The 21,164-nt window shown below is 41.6% G+C and overlaps 1 pseudogene; it reads right to left on the bottom strand.

Moving 5' to 3' along the window:
* Positions 1 to 21,164, bottom strand: part of LOC133563735 (transmembrane protein 117-like) — a 146,439-nt pseudogene that overhangs the window by 74,053 nt on the left and 51,222 nt on the right.

Genomic DNA, 21,164 nt, shown 5'->3' with positions numbered 1-21,164 from the left:
CTGGGTCTCGACTCTGGACAGCCAGTAATTCATCCATGGTCATCGGACCGGACCCCCTCCACAAGGGAGGGGGGACATAGGAGAAAGAAAAGAAGCGGCAGATCAACTGGTCTAAAAAGGAGGTCTATTTAAAGGCTAGAGTATACAGATGAGTTTTAAGGTGAGACTTAAATGCTTCTACTGAGGTAGCATCTCAAACTGTTACCGGGAGGGCATTCCAGAGTACTGGAGCCCGAACGGAAAACGCTCTATAGCCCGCAGACTTTTTTTGGGCTCTAGGAATCACTAATAAGCCGGAGTCTTTTGAACGCAGATTTCTTGCCGGGACAAAAGTGTAATATATTTATCGGTACAGTAATCTATTTATTTATATCTGCACCTATTGCTCTTTTATCTGTCATGCCTGTTAATCTGGGTTTATGTGTGATCATGTTATGTTTTCTTTTTGGACTCTTGTTTTCCGTTTTTGCACTTCCTGGTTTTGTTGGTTTCCATAGTTACTCATTAGTTTCCACCTGGTCTCCAAGTCACGCCCCTGCCCTCAGCCCCACACCGGTTTCTCATCATCATAGTCACTCTTTAAGTAATTTGTTTTCTGTTCCTCGGCCTGGGAACTTTGCTTATGTTGTACTACGTGCTACATGCTTGTGCTACATGCTACTTACTATGACCACGCACTTGCCTTGCCACGCTGATGATTGTTTTGACCACGCCACGTAAGATCTTGTTTGTATTCATGCCTCTGTGCAAGTTTTTGGTTAGTTTTGTACCTTTGATAGTATTTTTGGTTTATTTGTATATAGTCACGCCATTGTGCGGATTTGTTTGGAGTTTAGTCTACGTTATTATCCGCCACTGAGCGCGACTTTTGTTTTCCCTTTTTGTATTATAGTATATAAATAAATTAATCCTGTACTCACATTCTCGCCTGGCTAGTTCCAAATTCCCTCTGCATCGAAGAAGCAAAATAAATCCAAGTCAAAGTCCTGACATTATCCTGCACTACCATGAGATAAAGCAACAAAATGTCGTTCTTATCTGTACTGTAAAGTTCAAATTTGAATGACAATAAAAAGGAAGTCTAAGTCTGAAAAAGACCTCACTTTTTTGCATGTTCTTTACTGCACAGCCTTTGTTGCCATGACAAAAATACCAGCATCATTCTGTTGTTTTTGTGTACCGAATCACAAGTTTGAAGGCAGCCTTGTAGTACACCGCCTCCTCAAACCCTCTAATATAGGACAGACAATTGTTTTAAATCGTTTAAAACCCAGTCGGGCGAAAAATGGGAGGTTGGGCCACCAGTGGGATAATGCCATTTGTGATAAGCGGTTAATTCAAAGCGAGGGATTCAACCAGCGTCCAATTCATCTTCCCAATTAGCCTTGCAACGGTCAGACTCGGCTTAACTTCAATCAAACTAATGTTGCGTTCACGTCGTCTCAAGGGACAATAGGATGATGATTACAGTACAAGACAAAGCAAAAGTTTCATCACTGTTAAAAGCTGATAATGACCAATGTGTAGTGAGAACCAATAACAATTTGCTCTATTAGACTACCGCCATAATAAACAAATGGGTAAAGGGGGCCCTATCATGCTCTTTTTAGGGGATTTTAAGATATGTTTTTTTAATAAAATTTTCTGTTAAAGGGGAACATTATCTCAATTTTAAAAGGGTTAAAAACAATAAAAATCAGTTACCAGTGGCTTGTTGTATTTTTTGAAGTTTTTTTCAAAATTTTACCGGTCCCGGAATATCCCTAAATAAAGCTTTAAAGTGCCTTATTTTCGCTATCTTCGAAACCACTGCCCATTTCCCTGTGACGTCAAACAGTGCTGCCAATACAAACAACATGGCGGCTACCACAGCAAGATATAGCGACATTAGCTCGGATTCAGACTCGGATTTCAGCGGCTTAAGCGATTCAACAGATTACGCATGTTTTGAAACAGATGGTCGGAGTATGAAGGCAGATAGCGAAAACTAAATTGAAGAAGAAACTGAAGCTATTGAGCAAATAGCTATTGACGCTATTCGGCCATAGCGTGGGTGTACCTAATGAAGTGGCCCATAGCATGGCTGCCTTATTAGCATCGCCGGTAAAATGTGCGGACCAAACGATCAGGACTTTCGCATCTTGTAACACTGGAGCAACTTAAATCCGTCGATTGGTAAGTGTTTGTTTCGCATTAAATGTGGGTATCTAGTTTCAAATGTACATACAACTAGCGTAAATAGCATATTAGCATCGATTAGCTGGCAGTCATGCCATGACCAAACATGTCTGATTAGCACATAAGTCAACAACATCAACAAAACTCACCTTTGCGATTTCATTGACTTTATCGTTGCAAATGCATCTGCAGGTTATCCATACATCTCTGTGCCATGTCTGTCTTAGCATCGCCGGTCAAATGTGCAGACACTCTGGTACATTCAATGGGGGTCTGGCGGCAGATTTCTTGCCAGTGGTGCAACTTGAATCCCTCCCTGTTAGTGTTGTTACACCCTCCGACAACACACCGACGAGGCATGATGTCTCCAAGGTTCCAAAAAATAGTCGAAAAAACGGAAAATAACAGAGCTGAGACCCCGTGTTTGTAATGTGTTGAAAATGAAAATGGCGGGTGTGTTACCTCGGTGACGTCACTTTCTGACGTCATCGCTACAAGACCGATAAACAGAAAGGCGTTTAATTTGCCAAAATTCACCCATTTAGAGTTTGGAAATCGGTAAAAAAAATAGATGGTCTTTTTTCTGCAACATCAAGGTATATATTGACGCTTGCATACGTTTGGTGATAATGTTCCCCTTTATTCGCGTATTACAAACCCCTTTCCATATGAGTTGGGAAATTGTGTTAGATGCAAATATAAACGGAATACAATGATTGGCAAATAATTTTCAACCCATATTCAGTTGAATGCACTACAAAGACAAGATATTTGATGTTCAAACTCAAACTTTATTTTTTCTTTTTGCAAATATTAATTCACTTACAATTTCATGGCTGCAACACGTGCCAAAGTAGTTGGGAAAGGGCATGTTCACCACTGTGTTACATCACCTTTTCTTTTAAAAACACTCAATAAATGTTTGGGAACTGAGGAAACTAATTGTTGAAGCTTTGAAAATGGGATTCTTTCCCATTCTTGATTTATGTAGAGCTTCAGTCGTTCAACAGTCTCCGCTGTCGTATTTTACGCTTCATAATGCGCCACACATTTTCTATGGGAGACAGGTCTGGACTGCAGGCGGGCCAGGAAAGTACCCGCACTCTTTTTTTTACAAAGCCACGCTGTTGTAACACGTGCTGAATGTGGCTTGAAATAAGCAGGGCCGTCCATGAAAAAGACGGCATATGGGGACGGTGTGGCAAAGTTGGTAGAGTGGTTGTGCCAGCAATCTGAGGGTTATTGGTTCAATCCCCACCTTCTACCATCCGAGTCACATCCGTTGTGTCCTTGGGCAAGACACTTCACCCTTGCTCCTGATGGGTCCTGGTGAGCGCCTTGCATGGCAGCTCCCGCCGTCAGTGTGTGAATGTGCGTGTGAATGGCCAAATGTGGAAATACTGTCAAAGCGCTTTGGGCTCCTTAAAAAGGGATAGAAAAGCACTATACGAGTACAAACCATTTACATATGTTGTTCCAAAACCTGTATGTGCCTTTCAGCATTAATGCTGCCTTCACAGATGTGTAAGTTACCCATGCCTTGGGCACTAATACACCCCCATACCATCACAGATGCTGGCTTTTGAACTTTGCGTCGATAACAGTTTGCTTTCCCTTTGGTCCGGATGACACGATTTCGAATATTTCCAAAAACAATCTGAAATGTGGACTCGTCAGACCACTTTTCCACTTCGCATCAGTCTGTCTTTGTAAATGCTTGATGCTTAATGCTTAATTAAAGGCTCTATTAACCTGTGATGAGGTGGCGACTTATCCAGTGTGTACCCCGCCTTTCGCCCGATTGTAGCTGAGAGGCTCCAGCAACCCCCGCGACCCCGAAAGGAATAAGCGGTAGAAAATGGATGGATGGCTCTATTAATCTCGTAATCTCAAGGCTGTGCTGTGCTGTCAATATAATTGTTTTCCCCTGTGATTAATCACATAAATTAACCCTCATTTTTTTTCAATCAAACCTGCCGGGTGGGGATTCTCACCCCAGAAAAGTACCACAACAGTAAAGTTTTAAACAGGAAGACATTTAGACATGCCTGCCAAATTCATCTAAAACACAGGTGCCCACACTTTTTCAGCAGGCCAGCTACTTTTCAATTGACCAAGTCTTCAGAAGTTCACTCTCGGCATGAAGCTCATCGAGAGAATGCCAAGAGCGTGCAAAGCAGTAATCAATTTGTAAGAAACTACAATATAAAACATGTTTTTAGTTATTTCACCTTGTTTTCACATGTGTTCATTCATAATGTTGATGCCTTCAGTGACAATCTACAATATAGACAGTCATAAAAATAAAGGAAACGCATTGAATGAGAAGGTGTGTCTAAACTTTTGGCCTGCACTGTATATATATACAGGGTTTCCCACACATTCATCTATTTGTGGCGGCCCGCCACGAAAGAATTACGGCCGCCACAAATTAAAAAAAAAAAAAATATATATATATATATATATATACATATATATATATATATATATATATATATTAGGGCTGGGCAACGATTAAAAATTTTAATCGAAGTTAATCGCACTATTTCTCTGATTAATCGCGATTAACTGCATTGTATACGCAAAGCCCAATCATGAATTCAAAAGTAGTGTGTAGTGCACCTTTATTGGAATATTCTCCCACATGAACAAAAGCGCCAAAACATTTGTTGTGCAAACACAATTTAAATAAGTCCTTGTTAAACAGTAGCAGTTAAATAGCATATTTTATGAAAATCTACTCAAAAAATGTAAATACAAATATTTAAGCTTATTGCCACTGCCAGGGTATTTAAGTTATCCTGTTTGTTATGGAAAATAAATATCATCTACATACAAATCTCTGAGCCACAATCATAACATCTGAACAGGAAATTTCTGAGGTAACAGCAGAAACATTTTTTTTATCTTATGTTTAAAAAACCAGGTAGTGGGCTGTTTTAGGGAATTTTTGATCAAATGATCCGTAGTAGCAATATTAATAATGTTGTGTTTATTCTGCGTAGTGCACTTAAAATAATTATGACCATATCTAGGAATTGATATGATGGGAATTTTCCGATTGTTTGCTTGGTGCTTTGATAAACTGAACGCATATACATGGTACTATATTGTGATGTTATGAGCCAGGGAGAAAAAGAACTACCCTACCCAGCATGCAACAGGAGTGACGAGCATGCGCGGTAGCCCGGTATTAGGTTGTGTGTCGCCATGACGGCATCTTGTATGTTGTGATATGCACGCTCTGAAAACAAACGTTAAAAACTCAGCCAACACTCCTGGTCTGCATTATTCATAAATAGACAGACAACACATACACTCCGCTGCTTCACAGGCCGCTGGATGTAGCCGGCAAAGTATTCCCATGCTAGCTAGCCGGTCTAGCAAGCACGAGTCATTCAGTCCAAAACGGCCCGATCCATCCACATCCAGAATTGTCTGGCGGTCGTAAGTGATCCCGGAGTGACCACGCTGTAAGCCAGCCATGAAATTTGCAGAATTGTCCGGTATTTTTGCCAAATGTTCCATCTTTACCAAGAGCCCCTCCACGCCGAAGTACATCCGGGAGATGCCATCTTGTTAAGAAAAGGCGTTAACAAAATAAAAGCATGTAAACAACATACGCAAATGTGCGATAAAATAATTGTCGGCGTTAATAGATTGATGAATTAACTCGTAATTAACGCATTAATTTGCCCACCCCTAATATATATATATATATATATATATATATATATATATACATATATATATATATATATATATATATTTATATATATTTTTTTTTTCAGCTTTTGACTCGCTCGACCGCTCATAAAAGCAATGGGACTCTGTCTGTGAATGGAGCTTGTAGTAACATATTATATAAATATGTAAATATTATAAAATATGTATATAAATATTTACATACAGTGTTGTAATTATATTCCAACTCCGCGTTCTTCTTTGTCATCGCCGCCGCCGCTGCCTCCCCCCCTCCGCCCCCACCTCACCACACCACCACCCCAAATAGATGCCTGACCTATATATATATACACATATATATATATATATATATATATATATATATATATATATATATATATATATATATATATATATATATGTAAGTTTGGGAAAAATCACAAGACTACTTCATCTCTACAGAACTGTTTCATGAGGGGTTCCCTCAATCAAAAAAAAAAAAAAAGAAAAATCTCCTGATGATTGAGGGAACCCCTCATGAAACAGTTCTGTAGAGATGAAGTAGTCTTGTGATTTTTCCCACACCTACATATTGCGCTCTACCACGGTATCGAGCACTATTCTCTGGATAATCCAATCAATATATATATATATATATATATATATATATATATATATATATATATATATATATATATATATATATATATGCATATATATAGATTGGATTATCCAGGGAATAGTGCTCGATAGCGTGATAGAGTGCAATATGTAGGTGTGGGAAAAATCACAAGACTACATCTCTACAGAACTGTTTCATGAGGGGTTCCCTCAATCATCAGGAGATTTTTCTCTTTTTTTTTTGATTGAGGTAACCCCTCATGAAACAGTTCTGTAGAGATGAAGTAGTCTTGTGATTTTCCCCAAACTTACATATATATATATATATATATATATATATATATATATATATATATATATATATATATATATATATATATATATATATATATATATGTGTATATATATGTCCAGGGTGTACACCGCCTTCCACCCGATTGTAGCTGAGATAGGCACCAGCGCCCCCCACGACCCCAAAAGGGAATAAGCGGTAGAAAATGGATGTATATATATATATATATATATATATGTATATATATATATATATATATATATATATATATATATATATATATATATATATATATATATATATATATATATATATATATATATATATATATATATATATATATATATATATATATATATATATATATGTATATATATGTATATATATATATATATATATATATATATATATATATATATATATATATGTATATATATATATATATATGTATGTACATAAATAAATATGTGAAGACAGAAACTGTGCAGTCGGTCTTTAGAGTTTTGACAGCAGGTTTGGTGCAAAAGTACTCAGTGGTCTAGTGGTTAGAGTGTCCGCCCTGAGATCGGTAGGTTGTGAGTTCAAACCCCGGCCGAGTCATACCAAGGACTATGAAAATGGGACCCATTGCCTCCCTGCTTGGCACTCAGCATCAAGGGCTGGAATTGGGGGTTAAATCACCATTAATGATTCTCGGGCGCGGCCACCGCTGCTGCCCACTGCTCCCCTCACTTCCCAGGGGGTGATCAATGGGATGGGTCAAATGCAGAGGACACATTTCACCACACCTAGTGTGTGTGTGACAATCATTGGTACTTTAACATTAACTTTGAAATGAAACGTTTTTCTCGTCTTCCTGTCGGTCATTTTTTCTTAATAATGACCTCGCAGCAAACAGCGTCATTTCACAAGTGACAAAAGAGATGTCATAATGAAGATTGATGATGGTTAATTTTTAGATACATTTTTTTAATGCCTGGCCTCCGCCATCAACCTAACTGCTCTCAAACAAAGAAATGCAGAGCAAAACTGAGCCTTACCATCCATGCCGTGACAAAGTCCCCCATCCAGGTGCCCATTGCAGCTAACTTCATGAAGACCTCGTTCTTGATGCCCGTCTGGTCGGTAATCATGTGCGACCTACGAGACAATAACAGTCATTTGAAGGCAAGGCAAAAACTGTCCGAGCTCATTAATCTCAATCAGCCACGTCTGGACATCAAACCATGTCATTGATGCTCCGTTGCGGCGTTCGTTTGGCAAATGATCCATCGGCCTCGTGTCTAAATAGTTTTAAACCAGGGATGCCCATTACGTCGATCGCGAGCTACCAGTCGACCGCGGGGGGTGTGTCAGTCGATCTCCGGCCAGGCTTTTAAAAAAAATAGACCTAAAAATTAGTGATCATCAATCTTCACCAAGACGTCACTTAAATGACATTCACGGTACCGGAGGGTCTTGTGAGATGACGCTGGCTGCTGCAAGATCATTATTATGAAAATATGACCGAGAGGAAGGCGAGAAACACTTTTTATTTCAACAGACTCTCGCGCCGTACCTTCCGTCAAAACTCTAAAGGCCGACTGCACATTTCCTATCCTCACAATAAAAGCCCTGCTTCATGCTGCCTGCGCTAACTAAATACAGAGTCTCGGAAAACTGGCATGCACAAGCGATCCCTCAGAATGCTGGCGTTCACATCACTTGTGCACGCCAGCTTTCCGAGACTCTTATTTTGTTAGCGCAGGCAGCATGAAGCAGGGCTTTTATTGTGAATATAGGAAATGTGCAGTCGGCCTTTAGAGTTTTGACGGAAGGGACGGCGCGAAAGTCTGTTGAAATAAAAAGTGTTTCTCGCCTTCCTCTCTGTCATTTTTTCATAATAATGAACTGGCAGCAGCCAGCGTCATCTCACAAGACCCTCGGGTGCCGTGAATGTCAATCAAGCAAGCTACGGAATTTGCCGCCAATGTTTTTCTTGTAAAGTGTATGGAAGCTGGATGAATTAGATGCCAAAAACCAACCACTTTCATGTGGTATTGTACAGAAAGGACAACCTTTTTTCTCCTCCATTTGAAAATGTGGGTGTTATCATCATTACTGTCTGATTCCAATCAATGCAAGTCATCAGAATCAGGTAATACACCAACTTATATTCTTGTCTTCGTGAAAGAAAGACATCTATATGTGTTACACATGCTTGTATTATCATTAAACACATTTAACTTGTTTACAAAAATGTCTCTTTCATAAATAAATAAATATAAATGATATTTATAAATGAGGTAGATCCCCTCGAGTTGGTCAATTGAAAAGTAGCTCGCCTGCAGAAAAAGTGTGGGCACCCCTATTTTTAAACCAACACTGCAGCCTGTTTATAGAGGGAATGTTGCGTCACAGGCTTTTTTTGAGGCCACGCAGGATCCATTTTTTGCAGGTAGTAGCACAGCGAGGGGACGGCAGCAGGAGGGGAAGTGGGTCAGTGTGACGCCGAGGAGTATGAAGGCGGGGAGGAGGGCTGCTTGAGCTCCGTGGCCATTTCCAGACTGGAGTGGAGCAGGTGGGCCGGCCTCCCCCTCAAACCCCCCGCAGGTCCCGGACATAATGGATGGGGCGCCTGCCAGGCTTTTTAAGGGGATGTATTTGAAGTCAATGGCTCCCTCCGTCTTTGTTTTCCCCCAACAAATGCCGATAACAATGTTTTCCACGTCGCGCTCCATTTGCTACGTACACCACATTAGGTACACTTGCACGAGATCCGCAATAAAAACCTTTAAAACAGCTCTGCTGGCCTGAAGTGACAATACATTTTAAAGGCCCACTGAAATGAGATGTTTTTATTCAAACGGGGATAGCAGGTCCATTCTATGTGTCATACTTGATCATTTCGCGATATTGCCATATTTTTGCTGAAAGGATTTAGTAGAGAACATCCACGATAAACTTTTAGACTTTTGGTCGCTAATAGAAAAGCCCTGCCTGTACCGGAAGTCGCAGACGATGACGTCACCCGTTGATGGCTCCTCACATCCTCACATTGTTTTTAATGGGAGCTAGCTGTCACGCCAAATTTCTTCCCCCTTCAAGAGACCCCTCCAATGCCTGAAGGATCCCCAATGAGAGCGGAACAATACCAAGTTATATGACTCTTAAGGGTTACAGCTGCAAAATTAGCGAAGCAAAAATAGATTGAAAGGTTGGCATGCTGGAATGCTAATATTTTTTCCTCAACGTTATTTTTCACCAATGACAATCAAGCCAATTATAATGATTTTAAAACAGGCAGCTGTGTGGGCTGCTTTAAGGTCCTTCCACCCTCATCGGGGTCCTTCAAGCATTAACGCCAAATGTCTTCCGGGGGGAAGGTATTTGTAGGGGGAAGAAACAGAGCCTTCAACAAAAAGAGCTATTCGGACCGAGAAAACGACAATTTCCCCATTAATTTGAGCGAGGATGAAAGATTTGTGTTTGAGGATATTGATAGTGAAGGACTAGAAGAAAAAAAAAAAAGGCGATTGCATTGGGACGGATTCAGATGTTATTAGACACATTTACTAGGATAATTCTGGAAAAATCCCTTATCTTTCTATTGTGTTGCTAGTGTTTTAGTGAGTTAAATAGTACCTGATCAATCAATTAATCAATGTTTATTTATACAGCCCCAATAGTCGGAAGGGTGTATCCATGGGTATGTTGACGCCAGTGTCTGATCTCCGGTAAGTGCCGACTTTTTACCACCATTTTCTCACCGAAAACTGCTGGTTGACAAGTGGTCGGGATCCATGTTCGCTTGACCGCTCTGATCCATAGGAAAGTTTCACCTCCGGGAATTTTAAACAAGGAATCACCGTGTGTTTGTGTGGCTAAAGGCTAAAGCTTCCCACCTCCATCTTTCTACTTTGACTTCTCCATTATTAATTGAACAAATTTGCAAAAGATTCAGCAACACATGTCCAAAATACTGTATAATTGTGCGGTTAAAGCAGACAACTTTTAGCTGTGTGTGTGCGCAGCGCTAATATTTCCTAACAGTCCGTGGCGTCACGCGTACACGTCATCATTCCGCGACGTTTTCAACAGGCAGTTCGCGGGAAATTTAAAATTGCAATTTAGTAAACTAAAAAGGCCGTATTGGCATGTGTTGCAATGTTAATATTTCATCATTGATATATAAACTATCAGACTGCGTGGTCGGTAGTAGTGGCTTTCAGTAGGCTTTTAATAAGGCAAATGTCATTTTCACTTTCGATACAGTTATTGAAGCCTTGAGTATTGGCCGATACCGATATTGATTTGATACGATATCAGCCCGAATCATGCATACTTTTATTTTGTAGTGTGGAATTTCAAAAAAGGCTTGATTGTCATAAGATTTTTTGTTAAAATTGATGTTAAACAACGCAGGAACAAAACTAACACATAAATAGACTAAGGACATGAAACAAAACCACACTTACTGTGACGTGAAAAGCATGAAACTATGGCAAGAAGTGAGCAATCAGAAGTGTGAACAAGCAAGGCTTATATAATTTCATAGTGACATGTAAAATCGAGTTTTGAATAATATTAATAATAAAAAAACTTCAATGCCTCTTTTCTATTTGCAGCCCTCTGAGGTAAATATCGAAAGAAACTTTTTCCACAGGATAATAATAAATTTGCAAATAAAATAAGAACAAATTAATCAAACATTCAAGCTTTGAAGTAGCAAGAGAAAATGCATGAGTAAAACATTAATTATTGCTTAGGGGCGGCTATATTGTAGCGTCCCGGAAGAGTTAGTGCTGCAAGGGGTTCTGGGTATTTGTTCTGTTGTGTTTATGTTGTGTTGAGGTGCAGATGTTGTCCCGAAATGTGTTTGTTATTCTTGTTTGGTGTGGGTTCACAGTGTGGTGCATATTTGTAAGATTGATAAAGTTGTTTATACGACCACCCTCAGTGTGACCTGTATGGCTGTTGAACAAGTATGCGTTGCATTCACTTGTGTGCGCGTGTGTGTAAAAGTCGCATATATTATGTGGCTGGGTTGGCACGCTATTTCTATGTAGGAAAAGTGGACGTGACGACAGGTTGTAGAGGACGCTAAAGAAAGTGCCATTAATGCACACCCCCAATATTGTCGTCCGGGTAGAAATGGGGAGAAATTCGGGAGAATGTTTACCCTGGGAGATTTTCGGGAGGGGCACTGAAATTTGGCAGTCCGGGAAAATCGGGAGGGTTGGCAAGTATGAGTATTAGTGGTGAATACGCTGTATAAAACCGGCGGGCCAGCTCTAATGTTAATTTCATACTGCCTCAAGGGCCAAATGAAATTACACGGCGGGCCAGATTTTGACACCCATGGTGTAGAAGGTGATGTCACCAGGTTGACTGCCTGGCAACTGCATGCTTAAATAGTGGTGCAGTGATTGATAGCCGCGTGAGTCGAAACAAATCAGGTGCGTGAGTCGTGTACACATAACAGGCGAAACTAATGAGTTGTCATGGTGACAAAACAAACAAGAGTGCACAATGAGTCCAAAACCAAACAGAAGGTGACCACAAAACATGACATTGATTAAGTGAAATCAACCAAACCGACAACAATGGTAGGTATAAAAACATTAACCTATTTATTATTAACTGTCTGGAGTAGTGTTGTCCCAATAACAATATTTTGGTACTTTTTTTAAACTTTTCTAAATAAAGGGGACCACAAAAATTGCATTATTGCCTTTATTTTGCTGCAGCTGTCACATATACTGTAATATTGTACATTGTAATTGTTATGTATTGTATATATGATATAGACATAGTATAGTATATCAGTATATATATGCCAATTAATCAGTTCACCTGTCCTCACGACTCACGCACCTGATTCATTTGAACCCACGCACCAGATTTCAAGCACCACAGCACTATTTAAGCCTGTAGTTGCCAGGCAGTCAGCCTGGCGACATCACGCTCTATCACCTTCTACTCACCCTCGACACAACCTTGATATCCATGCCGATGATCCATGTTCCTTTCTCGTTCCAAGTAAGTTTTTCGCTATTCATGCCATAGTGCAAGTTTTTGTTTTATGACCATAGTTTTGCCTTAGTGCAAGTTTTGTTTTCATTGCCAAGTATTGTACCTCCGTTGTGAGCGCCTTACGTTTGTTTCTTTTTTGAGTTATTAATTAAAAGATATCCTTTCCTGCAGGCCGTGTCCGTTCCAATCGCTTTGCACCACGGGAAAACAAATCACACCAAAGTCCACGCCTTGACAGAAAACAAATCTAACAGAACATAACTAAACAAAAGATGATCCGGATCACGGATCATGACAGGAACAATTTCCCTTGTGGATCATTAAAGTTTGTCTAAGTCTAAATGTCTAAGTCTACATTAAGCATATGTGTCTTATTGCACGTTTGTCTTTAAATAAAATAGTGCAGTGTTTTACAACCACTGTGCCGCGCCATGAGATACAGTTTGGTGTGCCGTGGGAGATTATCTCATTTCAACTAGCCATCCATCCATTTTTTCTACCGCTTGTCCCTTTTGGGGTCGCTGGAGACTATCTCAGCTGCATCCGGGCGGAAGGCGGAGTACACCCTGGACAAGTCGCCACCTCATCACAGGGCCAACACGGATATAGGGACAAAATTCACACACTGGGGCCAATTTAATGTTGCCAATCAACCTATCCCCAGGTGCATGTCTTTGGAGGTGGGAGGAAGCCGGAGTACCCGGAGGGAACCCACGCAGTCACAGGGAGAACATGCAAACTCCACACAGAAAGAGTACAGTTCTTTGGGAAATTGAAGATGTGAAAAAAAGAGCTTCTGACTGACAAGATGATTGATCAATTACTGAACACCCTGTCACGGACCATGCGGGAGGATAGGATTTAAACAGAAATGTGAGTCACAGAGCAGCAAGATAATCCTGAATTATTTTTAAATCCTGGCTGGATGCCTTTAGCAGGTCCCAAAATGGGAGAATCCCAGCAAAGTGTATGCCATACTAATACTTCCCTGATGTAATATCATTATTATGGTCTTATGTGATGTTAAAACTACTGAATTATCCATCCATCCATCCATCCATCCATCATCTTCCGCTTATCCGAGGTCGGGTCACGGGGGCAACAGCCTAAGCAGGGAAACCCAGACTTCCCTCTCCCCAGCCACTTCGTCTAGCTCTTCCCGGGGGATCCCGAGGCGTTCCCAGGCCAGCCGGGAGACATAGTCTTCCCAACGTGTCCTGGGTCTTCCCCGTGGCCTCCTACCGGTTGGACGTGCCCTAAACACCTCCCTAGGGAGGCGTTCGGGTGGCATCCTGACCAGATGCCCGAACCACCTCATCTGGCTCCTCTCGATGTGAAGGAGCAGCGGCTTTACTTTGAGTTCCTCCCGGATGACAGAACTTCTCACCCTATCTCTAAGGGAGAGCCCCGCCACACGGCGGAGGAAACTCATTTGGGCCGCTTGTACCCGTGATCTTATCCTTTCGGTCATGACCCAAAGCTCATGACCATAGGTGAGGATGGGAACGTAGATCGACCGGTAAATTGAGAGCTTTGCCTTCCGGCTCAGCTCCTTCTTCACCACAACGGATTGGTACAACGTCCGCATTACTGAAGACGCCATTATCATGGTCTTATTTGATGTTAAAACTACTGAATTATCCCATTTCTACTTTATCCCTGTTTTTTATTGTGGTTGTTTCTAGCTTTTAGCTAATTGAACTGCTTTAAAATGTGTTCTTTTCCTCCGTTGATTCTTTTTGCTCATGCCTCATCTGATTTTGCGCTATTGCACGACTCGAAACATTTGAACGCTCAGAGGCAAATAAAAACAAACACGGTTGACAGTAACCGGACTTAAAGGCCTACTGAAATGAGATTTTCTTATTTAAACGGGGATAGCAGGTCCATTCTATTCGTCATACTTGATCATTTCGCGATATTGCCATATTTTTGCTGAAAGGATTTAGTAGAGAACATCGACGATAAAGTTCGCAACTTTTGCTCGCTAATAGAAAAGCCCTGCCTTTACCGGAAGTATGTGCGCGTGACGTCACGAGTTGCAGGGCTCCTCACATATTCACATTATTTTTAATGGGAGCCGCCTGCAGTAAGAGCAATTCGGACCGAGAAAGCGACAATTTCCACATTCATTTGAGCGATGATGAAAGATTTGTGAATTAGGGTTATTGATAGTGAAGGACTAGTGTGAGCATTTCAGATGTAATTAGACACATTTACTAGGATAATTCTGGAAGATCCCTCATGTGCTTATTGTTTTAATAGCGTTTTAGTGAGATTTTAAAGATTGTAAAGTCATACCTCGAGGTCGGATGGCTGCGGTGAACACGAAGTGTCTCAGAGAAAAGCCGAGGAGCCAAGCTCACAGCTGCCTTTTAAACAGCTGCTGCAGGATGACAAATAATCCAATGATGTCTCCGGTAAGATATAGATCACAATTTCCCCATCCAAAAACATGCTGGTTGACGTACAGCAGGGGTGTCAAACTCAAATACAGAGTGGGCCAAAATTCTAAACTGAACAAAGCCGCCGGCCAAAGTTGAACAACTTAACCTTTTAATAAATGGTAAATGGTTGTACTTGTATAGCGCTTTTCTACCCCTTTTTAAGGAGCCCAAAGCGCTTTGCCAGTATTCACACACACATTCACACACTGATGGCGGGAGCTGCCATGCAAGGCGCTAACCAGGACCCATCAGGAGCAAGGGTGAAGTGTCTTGCCCAAGGACACAACTGACATGACTAGGATGGTAGAAGGTGGGGATTGAACCAGTAACCCTCAGATTGCTGGCACGGCCACTCTCCCAACTTCGCCATTGCGACCCAAACAAGTTTTGCATTGAATATTGAACAAGCAAGGCTTATATAACTTTATAGTGAGATGCAAAATCGAGTTTTCTTGTTAGCGGGGGTGTATATTGTAGCGTCCCGGAAGAGTTAGTATATATGGCCTCTTATAAAAGGTTTATGCTCAAACTAACAATATATATTTTTTTCTGTAATATGATATACATGAGTGACTGCAAGACATACTTAATCGACAGTCAACAGAAATACAGATCACATTGACGGTGGCCGTACAAACAACTTTAACAATGTTACAAATATGCGCCACACTGTGGAGCCACATCAAACAAGAATGACAAACACATTTCAGGAGAACATCTTCACCGTAACACAACATTAACACAACAGAAACAATTCCCAGAATTCCATGTGTTACAATATACACCCTCCCCACCTAACCCCGCCCATCTCAACCAAAGCACGGAGGGGGGCGCGGGTGGTAGCGGGGGTGTAGCCCGGAAGAGTCAGCACTGCATGGGGTTCTGGGTATTTGTTCTGTTGTGTTTATGTTGTGTTACGGTGCGGATGTTCTCCCGACATGTGTTTGTCATTCTTGTTCGATGTGGTGTGCGGCGTGGTGTAACAGTGTTAAAGTTGTTTATACGGCCACCCTCAGTTTGACTTGTATGGCTGTTGACCAAGTATGGCTTGCATTTACTTGTGTGTGAAAAGCCGTAGATATTACCTGACTGGGCCGGCACGCTGTTTGTATGGAGGAAAAGCGGACGTGACGAAAGGTTGTAGAGCAGGGGTGCCCACACTTTTTCTGCAGGCGAGCTACTTTTCAATTGACCAACTCGAGGGGATCTACCTCATTTATATATATCATTTATATTTATTTATTTATGAAAGAGACATTTTTGTTAACAAGTTAAATGTGTTTAATGATAATACAAGCATGTGTAACACATATAGATGTCTTTCTTTCACAAAGACAAGAATATAAGTTGGTGTATTACCTGATTCTGATGACTTGCATTGATTGGAATCAGACAGTAATGATGATAACGCCCACATTTTCAAATGGAGGAGAAAAAAAGTTGTCCTTTCTGTCCAATACCACATGAAAGTGGTTGGTTTTTGGCATCTAATTCATCCAGCTTCCATACACTTTACAAGAAAAACATTGGCGGCAAATTCCGTAGCTTGCTTGATTGACATTCACGGCACCCGAGGGTCTTGTGAGATGACGCTGGCTGCTGCCAGTTCATTATTATGAAAAAATGACAGAGAGGAAGGCGAGAAACACTTTTTATTTCAACAGACTTTCGCGCCGTCCCTTCCGTCAAAACTCTAAAGGCCGACTGCACATTTCCTATCTTCACAATAAAAGCCCTGCTTCATGCTGCCTGCGCTAACAAAATAAGAGTCTCGGAAAGCTGGCGTGCACAAGTGATGTGAACGCCAGCATTCTGAGGGATCGCTTGTGCACGCCAGTTTTCCGAGACTCTGTATTTAGTTAGCGCAGGCAGCATGAAGCAGGGCTTTTATTGTGAAGATAGGAAATGTGCAGTCGGCCTTTAAAGTTTTGACGGAAGGTACGGCGCGAGAGTCTGTTGAAATAAAAAGTGTTTCTCGCCTTCCTCTCGGTCATTTTTTAATAATAATGATCTTGCAGCAGCCAGCGTCATCTCACAAGACCCTCCGGTCATTTAAGTGACGTCTTGGTGAAGATTGATGATCACTAATTTTTAGGTCTATTTTTTTTAAAAGCCTGGCTGGAGATCGGCTGACACACCCCCCACGGTCGACTGGTAGCTCGCGATCGACGTAATGGGCACCCCTGTTGTAGAGGATGCTAAAAGCAGTACCTTTAAGGCACGCCCCCAATATTGTTGTCCGGGTGGAAATTCGGGGGGGGGGGGGGGGGGGGGGCACTGAAATTCGGGATTCTCCTGGAAAGATCGGGAGGGTTGGCAAGTATGAGAATTAGCGTTGAACGCGGTGTTAGAGCGGCACCGCCACTGTATAACACCGGCGGGCCAGCTTTAATTTTAATTTATTATTGCCTCAAGGGCCAAATGAAATTACACGGCGGGCCAAATCGCCTCACTCTCGTCCCAAAATAAAGCAGCTTTGATTGGGGCGTGCATTAAGTCAGGAAGACATTCAGCGGCACGGCGCTGATCCCTTAACAGCAGAGATCCCATCAGGAGTTGTTTACCCGCAGCAAAATTCCAATCGATACTCCTGGAAATGTTGCTTGGCACCACAGGCTACAGCAGGGGTCAGGAACCTTCTTGGCTGAGAGAGCCATGAAAGCTAAATATTTTTAAATGTATTTCTGTGAGAGCCATATTATATTTTTTAACACTGAACACAACAAAATGCCTGCATTTCTAAGTAAGACCAACATTTTTAATGTATAAAAAGTCTCTTATTCTTTTAATAAGATTTTTCATCTGCCGTTAACACATAATAATTAAAATACTTCTTACCATTAATGCGACTTCATGAACAGGTATGGTAGAAAACGGTTGGATGGATTAAAATGCATGAAAATGTTTTATATTTTGAAGGTTATTTTTAACACTGTGATTATGTTAAAATAATTATGTACTGTATATTTTAACACATAACTTTTATGCTTAAAGGCCTACTGAAAGCCACTACTAGCCACCACGCAGTCTGATAGTTTATATATCAATGATGAAATATTAACATTGCAACACATGCCAATACGGCCTTTTTAGTTTACTAAATTGTAATTTTAAATTTCCCGGGATTTTTTTCTTGAAAACGTCGCGTAATGACGTCACGGGCTGTTAGGGAATATTAGCGCTGCACACACACACAGCTAAAAGTCGTCTGCTTTAACGGCATAATTACACGGTATTTTGGACATCTGTGTTGCTGAATCCTTTGCAATTTGTTCAATTAATATTGGAGAAGTTAAACTAGAAAGATGGAGTTGGGAAGCTTCAGCCTTTAGCCGCACAAACACACGGTGATTCCTTGTTTAAAATTCACGCAGGTGAAACTTTACTATGGATCACAGCGAACATGGATCCCGACCGAATGCCAACAAACAGGTTTCGGTGAGAAAATTGTGGTAAAAAGTCGCTTCTTACCGGAGATCAGCTGAGCTTGTGCCGCTCATGGCTGTGGACACACACCTCCGACTATCAGGTACTGTTAAACTCACTAAAACACTAGCAACACAATAGAAAGATAAGGGATGTCCCAGAATTATCCTAGTAAATGTGTCTAAAACATCGGAATCCGTTCCAATGCAATCACGTTTTATTTTTTTTAACTCGTTTTTTTTTTTTTTTCCTAGTCCTTCACTATCAATATCCTCAAACACAAATCTTTCATCCTCGCTCAAATTAATGGGGAAATTGTCGTTTTCTCGGTCCGAATAGCTGTTTTTGTTGGAGGCTCCCATTAAAATCAATGTGAATATGTGAGGAGACATCAACATGTGACGTCATCGTCTGCGACTTCCGGTAGAGGCAGGGCTTTTCTCTTAGCACCGAAAGTTGCGAACTTTATCGCAGATGTTCTCTACTAAATCCTTTCAGCAAAAATATGGCAATATCGCGACATGATCAAGTATGACACATAGAACGGACCTGCTATCCCCGTTTGAATAAGAAAATCTCATTTCAGTAGGGCCATTGCTATAATTATTGTCAATCGTGCTGAAGCGGTATTTTTCTTTGTCCGTGCAAAGCTGGCTATCCAAAAGATTGCAAGCCAGTCTGGTATCAGTGTCTGTGTCCAGGAACGGTCTGCTGACTGCCAAGGCCGAAGACCGCCGTGACGCAGACAGAGCAGAGAGACAAGGCGATATCACCAGCGTCAACACGTTTGCATTTTTGTACAACCATATATTGTGTCTAACTGGAGTTGTCGAGATTACCCCCTTCCGTCATTGACAGCTTCAGTGATGTAAACAGGGACCTCCCAAATAAATAGAGGAATTACACAGGCTGGACTTTTAGAACGTAGTTTGGATCTGTAACCAGAATACAGCCCAAAACACGTCTCCTCATTGAGCCAAATTGAACTCCGTCTCTGCATGATTCCTTGCTTCTTGTCTGTTTAATAGATGTCATCAGTGTTTGAACCTGACAGATTACCAGCGGATATAATGTAGAAATGTCAGCTAAGATTTATCTGAGAGCCGGATGCAGTCATCAACAAGAGCCGCAATAGGTTCCCTACCTATGGGTAAAGATGTGACTTTAAGGTTTTACTACTTACGTATAAAATACTACACGGTCTAGCTCCATCCTATCTTGCAGATTGTATTGTACCACATGTCCTGGCAAGAAATCTGCGTTCAAAAGACTCCGGCTTATTAGTGATTCCTAAAGCCCAAAAAAAGTCTGCGGGCTATAGAGCGTTTTCCGTTCGGGCTCCAGTACTCTGGAATGCCCTCCCGGTAACAGTTTGAGATGCTACTTCAGTAGAAGCATTTAAGTCTCACCTTAAAACTCATCTGTATACTCTAGACTTTAAATAAACCTCCTTTTTAGACCAGTTGATCTGCCGCTTCTTTTCTTTTTTCTCCTATGTCCCCCCCTCCCTTGTGGAGGGGGTCCGGCCCGATGACCATGGATGAAGTACTGGCTGTCCAGAGTCGAGACCCAGGATGGACCGCTCGTCGGGACCCAGGATGGACCGCTCGCCTGTGTATCGGTTGGGGACATCTCTACGCTGCTGATCCGCCTCCGCTTGAGATGGTTTCCTGTGGACGGGACTCTCGCTGCTGTCTTGGATCCGCTTTGAACTGAACTCTCGCGGCTGTGTTGGAGCCACTATGGATTGAACTTTCACAGTATCATGTTAGACCCGCTCGACATCCATTGCTTTCGGTCCCCTAGAGGGGGGGGTTGCCCACATCTGAGGTCCTCTCCAAGGTTTCTCATAGTCAGCATTGTCACTGGCGTCCCACTGGATGTGAATTCTCCCTGCCCACTGGGTGTGAGTTTTCCTTGCCCTTTTGTGGGTTCTTCCGAGGATGTCGTAGTCGTAATGATTTGTACAGTCCTTTGAGACATTTGTGATTTAAAGCTATATAAATAAACATTGATTGATTGATGGCTATAGGATTTATATCTAAAACCGGCTTTGCTAAACCCGCTGCCTCTTTCACTTATTTTATTGCTCCCAAGATGAGTTTGGAGACTCTTTGCACTGCATGATCACAGGCAGAACTCTCTGACTTATTCATGCCGAGTGAAAATTTAATGGCCTTTTATGGCCTTTTGAGTCGGTTTTTGGCCTAATGAGACAATCCAGTGGTCGTGGAGCATTACAGTACAGTACCCCCGTGAATAATCAGCCACAAAACGGTTGGTTTAATCGCAGCGCCAGTGTCAACGTCGCCGCTATCGGCTCAGCCAGCTCAGATCCTCTGCGGGGATGTTATCAGGTTTGCCACGCTTGTTCCGTCATTATATTCAAGGACGTTTCCACTGCTTTCAAAGTCTCGCATGGAAGCAATTAGCATGCGCTACGAAGGGCTACTGACAACTGGAGTTATGAGCTCGGACTGAACGGCTGTTTGATAACCAAA

The sequence above is a fragment of the Nerophis ophidion genome, linkage group LG12 (assembly GCF_033978795.1).
Source record: "Nerophis ophidion isolate RoL-2023_Sa linkage group LG12, RoL_Noph_v1.0, whole genome shotgun sequence".
In the NCBI taxonomy this organism is placed as follows: Eukaryota; Metazoa; Chordata; class Actinopteri; order Syngnathiformes; family Syngnathidae; genus Nerophis; species Nerophis ophidion.
Note: the sequence above shows the minus strand (reverse complement) of the source record. Positions and strands in the feature narration are given on the sequence as shown.